We start from the raw sequence: 10,067 nt of genomic DNA on the forward strand, positions 1-10,067 counted from the left end.
TTTTCAGTAGTGCCCAACGCCAGGACAAGGGGAGACGGACACACGTTGGAACACAGGAAGTTCCACCTAAACATGAGAAAATAATTCTTTCCTGTGCGGGTGCCAGAGCAGTGGCACAGGCTGCCCAGAGAGGTTGTGAAGTCTCCTTCCCTGCAGACATTCAAACCCCGCCTGGACGCGGTCCTGTGCCCCCTGCTCTGGGTGTGCCTGCTCAAGCAGGGGGTTGGACAAGATGATCTCCAGAGGTCCCTTCCAATCCCCACCATTCTGTGATTCTGTGATTCTGTGATTCTGTAAACAATGAGCACTCTCACTGGGGAAAACAAATGGGAGTAGAGTTGGATAAGAAGATACTAAGAAGACAACCAGACTGGTTATCAGGCAGAGGGACTGGCTAGGCAAGAGCACACTGACCTACCACTTCTTTACACACCATCTTTTATCTCCCATCTTCTCAATTTTCTATGTTTTCTCCCTGACCCACCTTGTTCGTTTCCTTTGCCTACCTGTTGCTTGTCTCTAGACATCCCACAATAAGTTTTGTACAACACCACCAGCCTTTTCAAATATCCCATTATAAATTTGCTGTTTCCCCTGAAACTCATGATAATCTTGTTTCCCTCTTCTTATCAGTTGCTGCTGGTTCTGGCTGAGCTTCCTCAAGGCTTCAAGCAGTCCCTTCAACAGTCCATCAATCACTCAGTGACCTGAGAGCTGGGTTGTTGGTAGTGCCTTCTTTAAATCCTGTTATCATTTGCGTATCCGGGTATTTAATGTGCTATTTCTGTTTCTCATCCTAATTTTCCATGCTGAATAGGCATTAACCAGATATTCTCAGTAAACACATCACTTACATTTTGTATAACTCTCACCCTATGTTCTTGTCTATCTGCTAAAGGAAAATCACTGGTATGTAGTCTATAATTAGTTCACTCCAGTATTCACTGCCATCCTGCCATTAAATATGCTGAAATCCAGGAGCTGCTGGGTTCAACACTTCTAATGCTTGAACATTATTAATAATCGTCAGACATTCAGACTTGGACCACCAGCTGAACATATATCTATCTTTGAAGACTGCATAACAGCATGATTTTCCTTTCTGCATATTGTAGAATCATGTTAAAAGTATTCTATAATATTACTTTGTTTTGGAAGTTTAGTACATTATCATAGGTACTTCTTAGTTTTCATTAGCTAATCGCTTTGCTTATAACTGATTATTCTGAATATCTTGGATCTGATGTTCAGAGTGTCAAAGTTGTAGCTCCTACTGTCTAAGTCCTAGCAATTAGTCTTCCAGGATCCACAATGGAATAGGAGGCTACTAGGTAGACTAAAAGAAAAAATCCTACAAACACAGACAAAGAATTTACTATGTACTGTCCTGCTATTCTTATCTAGCACTGACTTTCAGAGAACAAGATCTTTGCCGTAGCACACTTTGTCTCACACTTTCTGGGTTATTTTGTTGGGTTTTTTGTTATTATTTACTATGCCTTCCTAAGCAAACAGCTTACTGTGACTTAATATTTCAGCCATGAGAAGAGTCTAACTAGGTTTTTAGCAATGCAAGAATTAGTCTTTGATACTGTCCAGAACATCAACATCAATCAAAATACTATTTTCTCCTGTGAATTTTACGGGAACTATCTAGTTTGTTTGATAAACCTGAAAGAAAGGATATATGCCATTTTCCCTTTGGAGATACTTTCATTATCAAGTAAATATTAACACTTTATGTCCGTGAACCCAAATCTTTTGCTTGTCAAAGTTACTTTCAAAATAATAACAGAAGATTATCTTCTTTGGAAAATACATACTCTAATAATTATTTATTTGATACTTATTGGATCATGGTTTTTTAAAAATGATTTTTTTTTCTGTAGAGAGTAGATAACCAGAAACACTCTTCAAAAAAAAAAAAAAAAGTAGTGTTTCAACTTTTTTCCCTTCATTTCTTTCTCCTTTTAATTTTTTTATAAGGAACAGTTAAGAATCAGATGAAAATTCTTGATTAAGTACATTTTTTAAAACAAATGTTTCAAATGTCCCATTTTAATGTTGCCAAAATGAAAAATTCTTTGTTCCAGCGAAGAAATTACTTTTATTCAAAAATTAAGTGAAGTATTACAGAAAAGAACTGAAGGTCAAGACAAAACATTAATGTTTAAATAGTTTGATAGACACAAGGTCTTTTTGTCTGCAATTTTAGATTATGAAAATGTCTCTCAAAATGCTGACTTCTTAATATTACTCAGGACAGGAAACATTTCGGTATTTTTCATTTTTTATAATTATAAAAACTGTTGATCATCTCTTTTTTATCTACACTAATCTTTCCTCTAAAAATCAGTTTTTATATTTTGATTGTTTTAATTTCTCAATGGCTTTAGTCACATATTCCTGCAATTTTTCTATCTTTTTCAGGAAAAGAAAGCACAGGGTAACCTATCCAAGTCAGGGGTCTTAAAAATTCCTATTCCTTTATAGTGAATAGAGGATTTTAGGTCATACACTGTAGTCTCAAGAAAAAAAATAAATAACTGAAAGCTTTCATCAATTACACAGTAAAAATAATATAACCTCCCACTAAAATAAAAATCATCACTGACCTGCAGACAAGTTGTTTAATGTTTGTTACATAGAAAATGGACATCAAAGAATCAATTACACTGCAAGTAGATTGGAAATTGTAATATCTTTAATGTCTACATTCCAGAGAAAAAAAATGGTGTTGTGAATAAGATAAGTGTTCTTCATACTACACAAATAGAGTGGCAAGAATTTTTTTTTTCTTTAACTGCCTTTTTTTTTAAGAACACATTTATTTTACAGACACGTGCTTGAGAAAATTAATAAGACACCGAATTTTATATGGATTTTTTTCACACCAAAAGGGTGATGAAAGGGAATATTCAATAGCATTCTGATGGTAAATCATCACTGCTTTTGTAAGGTGACACATTGTTTCACTTGTTCCTGATCAACCCTTGTATCTCACATTAATGGTAACCTCTTCTGCAATCACAGCTCTGTAGAGTCAAGACAAGTAAAGAATCTTTCATATCACTAATTAGAATGAGGTAGTTTTTAAAATAGTCCAGTTCTAATATACAGGGAATCACTGGTGCATTTTGAAATGTACATTCATCCCAGAATGGGATAGGCTCTTTACAGGCAGATACTGGTCTTTGAGGTAGAATTCTAACAACATTAACAAAATTAGACTAAGGCAAACTGCATTGTTTCATGAAAAGTGTTATCCAATACTAAAGAGTAAAGTAAGAAAGGGTAGCATTTATAATGGAATGTGCCCATAAGACTAATGTTGATTTATGTCAAATAAAAACACAGAAATTTGGCTTCCAGGACTATTTATTAAATTGCTCCATAAACAGAACTCTCCTGTATATGTGGCAAGACAAGATTACAGAACCAAATGCACTGAAAAAGCCTTCTTAGTACTGTGAAGAATGAATAACTTCTTTTCTCCCCTTTCTTGCCCTTAGAAAAATTCCCACCTTGGCCAAAAATTTTCAATATTTTAATTAGTAATCCAAAAGTGATACTTGATTGGATTTTTCTATAATCTTGCTCTTCTTTCAAATAAAAATTATGTGGAATTTTTTTTTGACTGAAAAATTTTGATAAGATCATAATAAAAATTGTTTCTAATGTACAAATAATATTTTGAAGCAGGTCTATTCAGAACTTTTTCAGTTCTCTATCTTCCTCACTATAGTCACTATGATTAACTGTGTAATAATAATGCATGACAATATGAGTACAAATCATACAGTGAATAATAATGATGTTATATTATTAAATAGTTTAGCTGAAGGCTTACAGTCTGGGGAAGAAGAAAGAGCTCTATTTTCTTTTCTTACTTTAATAAAGTGTTCAAAGATTGAGGTTCTGGGCTCACATCTAGATAGACAGACATGTAGAGTGAACTGGCAGAGCTTCAGCAGTCCAAAAAGGCCACATTGTTTTATTCTTGCATTAATAATTAAAAAGTACAAGTGGACCTGAGAGTTAATAAGCTGAGGAAACTTTGGAACTAGGCATTACTAAATGGATTGGTTAATATAAGAAATATTTCAACCTTTCCTCCAGCACTGAATGTAACTTGCAATCAATCTTTTGATTCTGAGGTGTGACTCCCCCCTATCCTCATGAATATGGGCCTTTGCATGTTTTAATATATCAGGAAAAGGCAATATTGAAATAAAGTAACAAAGCCAGTTATCTGGAGTCTTACCAAAAAGAACGGAACATTACCAGTCACACTTTATGAAAGGTCCATGATGGGGCACCAGTAGGCTATACACACATCAGCAGTTTCCCTGTATATGAGGAATATTTATTAAATCTATATTTCATGTACATACACTCGCCTCCTTGTTTGTCATAGTGAATTTACGAGTGATGGTTTATTCAGTCTGGAGGCTTTGGAAAGGAAAATGAGTTGAAAAACCTCTTTAGCGTTACAGGAAAATATAAATTTAGGACCCTCAGAGCCATTGCAGTGGTATATATCCTGCCTTTGGTCTTTTTTTCTCAAGTGAATTTACTGCGGCCCATTACAAGACGGTTGTACCAACTAAATTACAGTAGCTCTCCATTAAGTAACAAAGATATGATTGGTAGTGTACTTTACATTCTCAAGGCAGTTTTCTAACCCCCTAAGTGGATAATTGTCAGTTATTGCTTTTAAACTGTGAGCCTTGCATGACTTTATTAAAAGTTTCCGAGATCCAAAACATTACTAAGGTAATAGCAATATATACAGAGTGGTGTATATACCATTCTGGTATACAGAGGAACAATGAGGTCCGAAACATGTATCAGACTTTTAATAGGGTCATACATGTGCCTTCTTTTTCAGGTGCCTCAGCCTTCAGTAGGGACAAAATTTTAACTGAAAAAAATCCTGTTTATGTTACTTCTCTTTTTTCCCCCTCTAGATTCCTCAAAAATGTTGACAACCAGCAAGTTATGTCACCTCTTCTTAAGGAGCAGTTTTGAATTGAACATACGTGTTCATTGGAACACAAAAGACCTGAAGACAAGCAAGAGAACAATTTGTCAAATAAATTTATCCTAAGGTAAATTCTCAATGATAGGGCCACAATTATTGTTATAAAGTGAAATGGGTGCCCATACACAGGGACACCTCATGCCACAGACTGGCTCCAGGGCCATTTACTAGCCTTTACTCCACAGCCCACTGTGTGATCTCCAAACCTGTTGAGTGAAAGAGTATTTCACAGTAGTCATGAAGGAGTTCCTTTGTTTTCTTTTTTTTTCCCCTTTTAATTTAAGATATTAAATAAAAGTATATTCGTTTTCTGTTTCATTCCTCTTTCATTCCTCCTCATATGTTATTTTTTTCTGTGATAGAAGCCATTCTTTTTTGCAGTTCCATTTTTTGCTCCCTTTTCTGCCTTTTGCAATATTTTACTGGCAGATCTCTTCGACTTTGCAACTCCTTTTTGCAAAGTACCTTTCCAAACCATGGACCCTTACAAGAGCACAGCTGACACTCTGTTGTAGGTGTTAGCCATTCAGGGATTCAATGAAACCAGAAGGACATAGCCTGCTGCTGTAAATTCAGCTACTTAAATTAAGGGAGAGTGTATATTGACTATTCATGTCCAGACTACTCTGAGCTGTGCCCCTCTGTGCCTTAACTCACTCGTTTGAATAAAACGAGCTGCTCTTCCCTCAATCCCTTTGTTACTTGTTGGACTTTTTTGGAAATCTGTGTTAAATTCTAATTACCTATGTTTATGCTTTCCTTCTCCCAGATGTAATGAGAAGTGGGGGTCATCTTGATTCCTTTTACAATTTGTAAGAAACAGTCTGTTGTGCATTATATAAATTATTATTCCTCAACTGTAAGAAACTATCACCACCTGCTGTTACATATGAATATGTGGAACTCATTTATGGCTCAGCTGTGGGCAGAAGTTGCATCAGGGAGATATGTGCAATCATAAAATGACATAATCATAGTAGTTGGAAATGACCTGGGCAGGTGAGCTGAAAGCAAGTCCAATTAAAGCAGAGTTTTAAAGGCATTGTTTGTCAAAGTTTTGAGTATCTCCAAGGAAGGAACCCTGAGGGCATCTCTTATAAGGGGAGGAAAAAGTTTTCCTTACACCTACTCAGAATTTTCCATGCTCCAGCTTGTGTCAAGTGCCTCTCATTCTTCCACTGCGCACCTCCAAGAGAGGTCTGGCTGCATTTTCCTACAGCCTCCCACTAGTTAGTTGTAGGTGACCTAGTCTATAGATCTCCCCTTGGCCTTCTTTAAGGCTGGAAAAAACACAGTTCTTTCAGCCTCCCATCCTCATGAGGTTACTATTCATCAGTAAATTAGAATAGGCACAATGGGAGGAAGCCAGCAAGGGAGGCAGCAGAAAGGCTATTCTTCCTGAAATCCAAGTTTCTTTCATGTAGGGTAGTCATAAAAAGAGGCGATGATATATGTCACTCAGTTGTAGCATTTTAATCAATACTTGACTGTGCAGGAATGTGACAAGGGGCAAATATGATTATTTTGGAGTACGATGTAAAAAATTTGAACAGTATAATGACTGCTTTCGCTCTGCAATATCCTCTGTACTGGACATTTTTATTCAAGATAACTGTTTTGGCATGGTGAGATCATATAATTTTAGACATGTTTTGAGAAAAGGTGGCTTCAGAATACCCATTTATGAAAACTATCCTTTTCAAACTTGCAAAGAACATGCTCAGTTTGAGAGAAATGGCAAGCCTACAGAATTGATAAAGAACTAATTTCTCTCCGAGAATCACCACCTTAATCTGTTAAAAGTCTAGATTTTGCCAATGTTTCTTTGGAAAATCTTCTAAAGGAAGATATTTGTGTATAAAGGGATTTTTAAAGTTATTTGTCTGACATTTGAAAGAGAAAAAGAGAGGATGAAGGGAACATATTAATATTATAAGTAGTCAACCAGGAAAAAAATCAGTATTTCTCACGATGTAAGAATCTACCAGTGAAATAATTATGAAGATAACTGAAAACAAATAAAAAGAAGCATGTCATTAGAGTATAAAATTCATTGCCATATGATGCTGTGGTAACTAAAGCCAAAAAAGTACGGAATAAATTAATGGAAGATAGAGACATTAATTTAGTCAACTTGGGAAGTTTGTCAGAAGAACAACAGAAGCTGAAGCATTGTATAAGGAAATTAATAATTCTGTACTTGTCCTGTCTTTTATGCTCTTTCCATTTATACTGTTTCTGCTGGTCACTTTCAGAGACCAGATACCAGGCCAGAAGGGTCCTTGATTTCATGCAGGGATAATAATTATTCCAGAGATATTCTTTAAGATTGCCACCTCCAGAATTTGCTTGGGCAATGTGTCCCTAGTTTGCAGTCTGTGGCCAAGGACTACTATTTGTTCTTCTGCAGACTACTCAGGATGCCGAGGCAGGGCTAAGAATGGCAGTGCGTACTGGCAGGAGATACTGCACAACAAAACATGAGTATTCTACTAACAGTCACTTACAGACTGGGATAAGCATATGCTTTATTCTCTCCCATTGTTGTGGTCATCACATTGAGGCAATTCTTGTTTATATTGCCCTTAGATGATGGTGAAAAACATTCAAATATATTTATGTTGTGTGATCTGTGTGTTCAGGGAAATAAATGAAAAAAGAGCAAAAATGCAGAGCTTACCTTATGAAGAACGAGAATGTTGACATTAGAAAACCATGGCTTCTTTTACTCATTTACCTCAACTAACAGATTGGTGTGTACTTTGCGCACCCATCCAAAGCCTCATCCATGCATAAAATGCTTCCACCTGGTAAACCTGATGAAAACACGCAGAAAACTCTGCAGAATCATGATGTGATCCCTGATAGCCACCACAATCAGATGTGGCCTCAGTTCTTTTCATAGTAGTCAACATCAAGATAAGTACTACCTGGCTTTGAATGCTACAGGTTTCCTGTCTAAAATGCAGATCTTTAAAAGAGAAAATTAACCTTGCCAAGCATCATTACATGACAGAGTTACCAGGAAACCCTCCAGAGTCCAACATTCATGATTTATGAATCTAGCTGAGTTCAGACACCTGGAAAATAAAAAGCATCGTGGTTAGGTCTTGTACAGTTTGCTAGTACATTAGTTATAATATTGTTGTCATTGAGAACCACATGTGTAGTTACGCTGTGGAAATGATACTGATTTGTACCAATCAATTTAATTCAAATCCTACATATCAATAAAACCTCATTAATTATATCATAACTAAAGGTGGGATGAAATTCTGGTGTAACTCTTTGGCTAGGAAAGATTGCCTATAAACCTTCTCATTTTGTGTTATGTTTAAGGTAAATTATATGGCAAATCTTGACCTGAGAAGCAGCAGACAACCTAAAGTGAAACCATGTCAGCAAGCAGACTCACAACTAAACAGGACAAGTGTGTGATACTGCTCCTACCTATATCATGACCCTGAATTTATTGGAAACTGCCTCTTGGAAATAACAACTGGAACCTTAGACTCTGTCTGTACATTACTTACCATATTACATTACATTTCTGGCAGACATGTTTCAGATAAATAGGCAACAGAGTCTCCTAAGCATTGATGTTGCCATTCCCAGGTACATAATATTGTTATTTATAATATGTTTAAAAAGGATAAGATTTTTAATTTCTAGAACAGGATGGAGTATTTTAAACAAACAAACAAACAAAATGGAAAAATTTATTAATAAATAGTGGAAAGAAACCAGACTTCTGCGTATCTGGAAGATCTAGCAGAAATACTGAACTATTGACTTACCTTACATAACTGTTTACCAAAGGGGACTTTCCTGGGACACTTCTCTCTTCAAACTATTCTCTTCTGATGCCTGCATGTGTTCTAGCATTCAGCCATCAGAGTAGCCGCATTTCAAACAGTGACCACAATGAACTCCAGTAGAGAAAAAATGCTCGAGTCAGCTTTTACAGGTCACTTCAGTGCTATAAGTTCTGTGGGAGATCAAAACAGATAATGAGAACACTGTACCATGATAAAAAGATGTTTACAATTTTTTCTTCACATAGCGAAAAATTAGAATAAAATTTTTTTGAATAAGAATATGCTGAGAAGTCAGGTCTGAATATCATCTGAAACAATTTATTTTTTCAGGTTCTTTGTCCATTTATATTTGGAATTAAAGAGGTTCGTTAAATAATATTCTACCATCTCTTTTGTGAAAATAGCTCATAGAAAAATTATTGTGATGGAGATAAACCTCACATTTTTCTTTATTTTAGTTTCAGTTTAGTTTGATGAATTTTGTTCCCATATTCACTCTCCTTGTACCTTTTCCACCTTTCTATATGGTGATGCTTTCAGTCTTTCTTCAGGAGATCAACCTGGAACCCTTGCTGACAAAAAAATGTTGCCTTTGATTTCTCTGGTTGAGAAGGATTTGTGCAAACCTATATAGGTATCCTTTTTTGCTGTTGCAGAAATTCTAGAAATTGCACAAGATGGAAATTTGGAGATTTTACTCATTTACAGACTGGCTGCTGCTGTGTTTTCAATACACAGGTCATGAGTTCCCAGCAAACTCCACAAAATTACTGAGCACTCAAGCCTTTGAGCCTCATCAGAGCACACAAGCACATAAGTGGTCATTGTTGCTTTAAAGAGTTGATCACAAAACATTGTGAAAATGATTCATATTCCTGCAAAAACAGCACATTCATTGATCATCTATCATTTGTATCACAGTCATGGGCAAATTCCACACCTCCATCACACTAGATATTTAAGTTCTGTGAATATTATCTGGGAGATGAATTTGCCCTAAAATGACTGTAAATAAAAGAAAAGACTTGATAATACTTCTGATTTTCTGAACCAATTTTTGTCCTTTTCTTATATCTGTATAAACCACTAGGAGCTGTGAATGCCTACAGTGTGTAAAACTATGCTCCACAAAATTCCTGTTCAGAGAACTCATAGTACATTGGAGATTGTGTGCTACAGGCTTCCTTGTGTGCTCAGTCTGCAGA

General features: G+C 35.9%; 1 long non-coding RNA gene across 1 annotated transcript; it reads left to right on the plus strand.

Moving 5' to 3' along the window:
- The first annotated feature begins 323 nt into the window (after positions 1–323).
- Positions 324–9,184, plus strand: LOC135310574 (uncharacterized). The gene is made up of 3 exons (XR_010370664.1): positions 324–725; positions 4,971–5,111; positions 8,384–9,184. It is a non-coding gene; the product is annotated as an uncharacterized LOC135310574 (long non-coding RNA).
- Positions 9,185–10,067: the final 883 nt, after the last annotated feature.

The sequence above is a fragment of the Phalacrocorax carbo genome, chromosome Z (assembly GCF_963921805.1).
Source record: "Phalacrocorax carbo chromosome Z, bPhaCar2.1, whole genome shotgun sequence".
Lineage (NCBI taxonomy): Eukaryota > Metazoa > Chordata > Aves > Suliformes > Phalacrocoracidae > Phalacrocorax > Phalacrocorax carbo.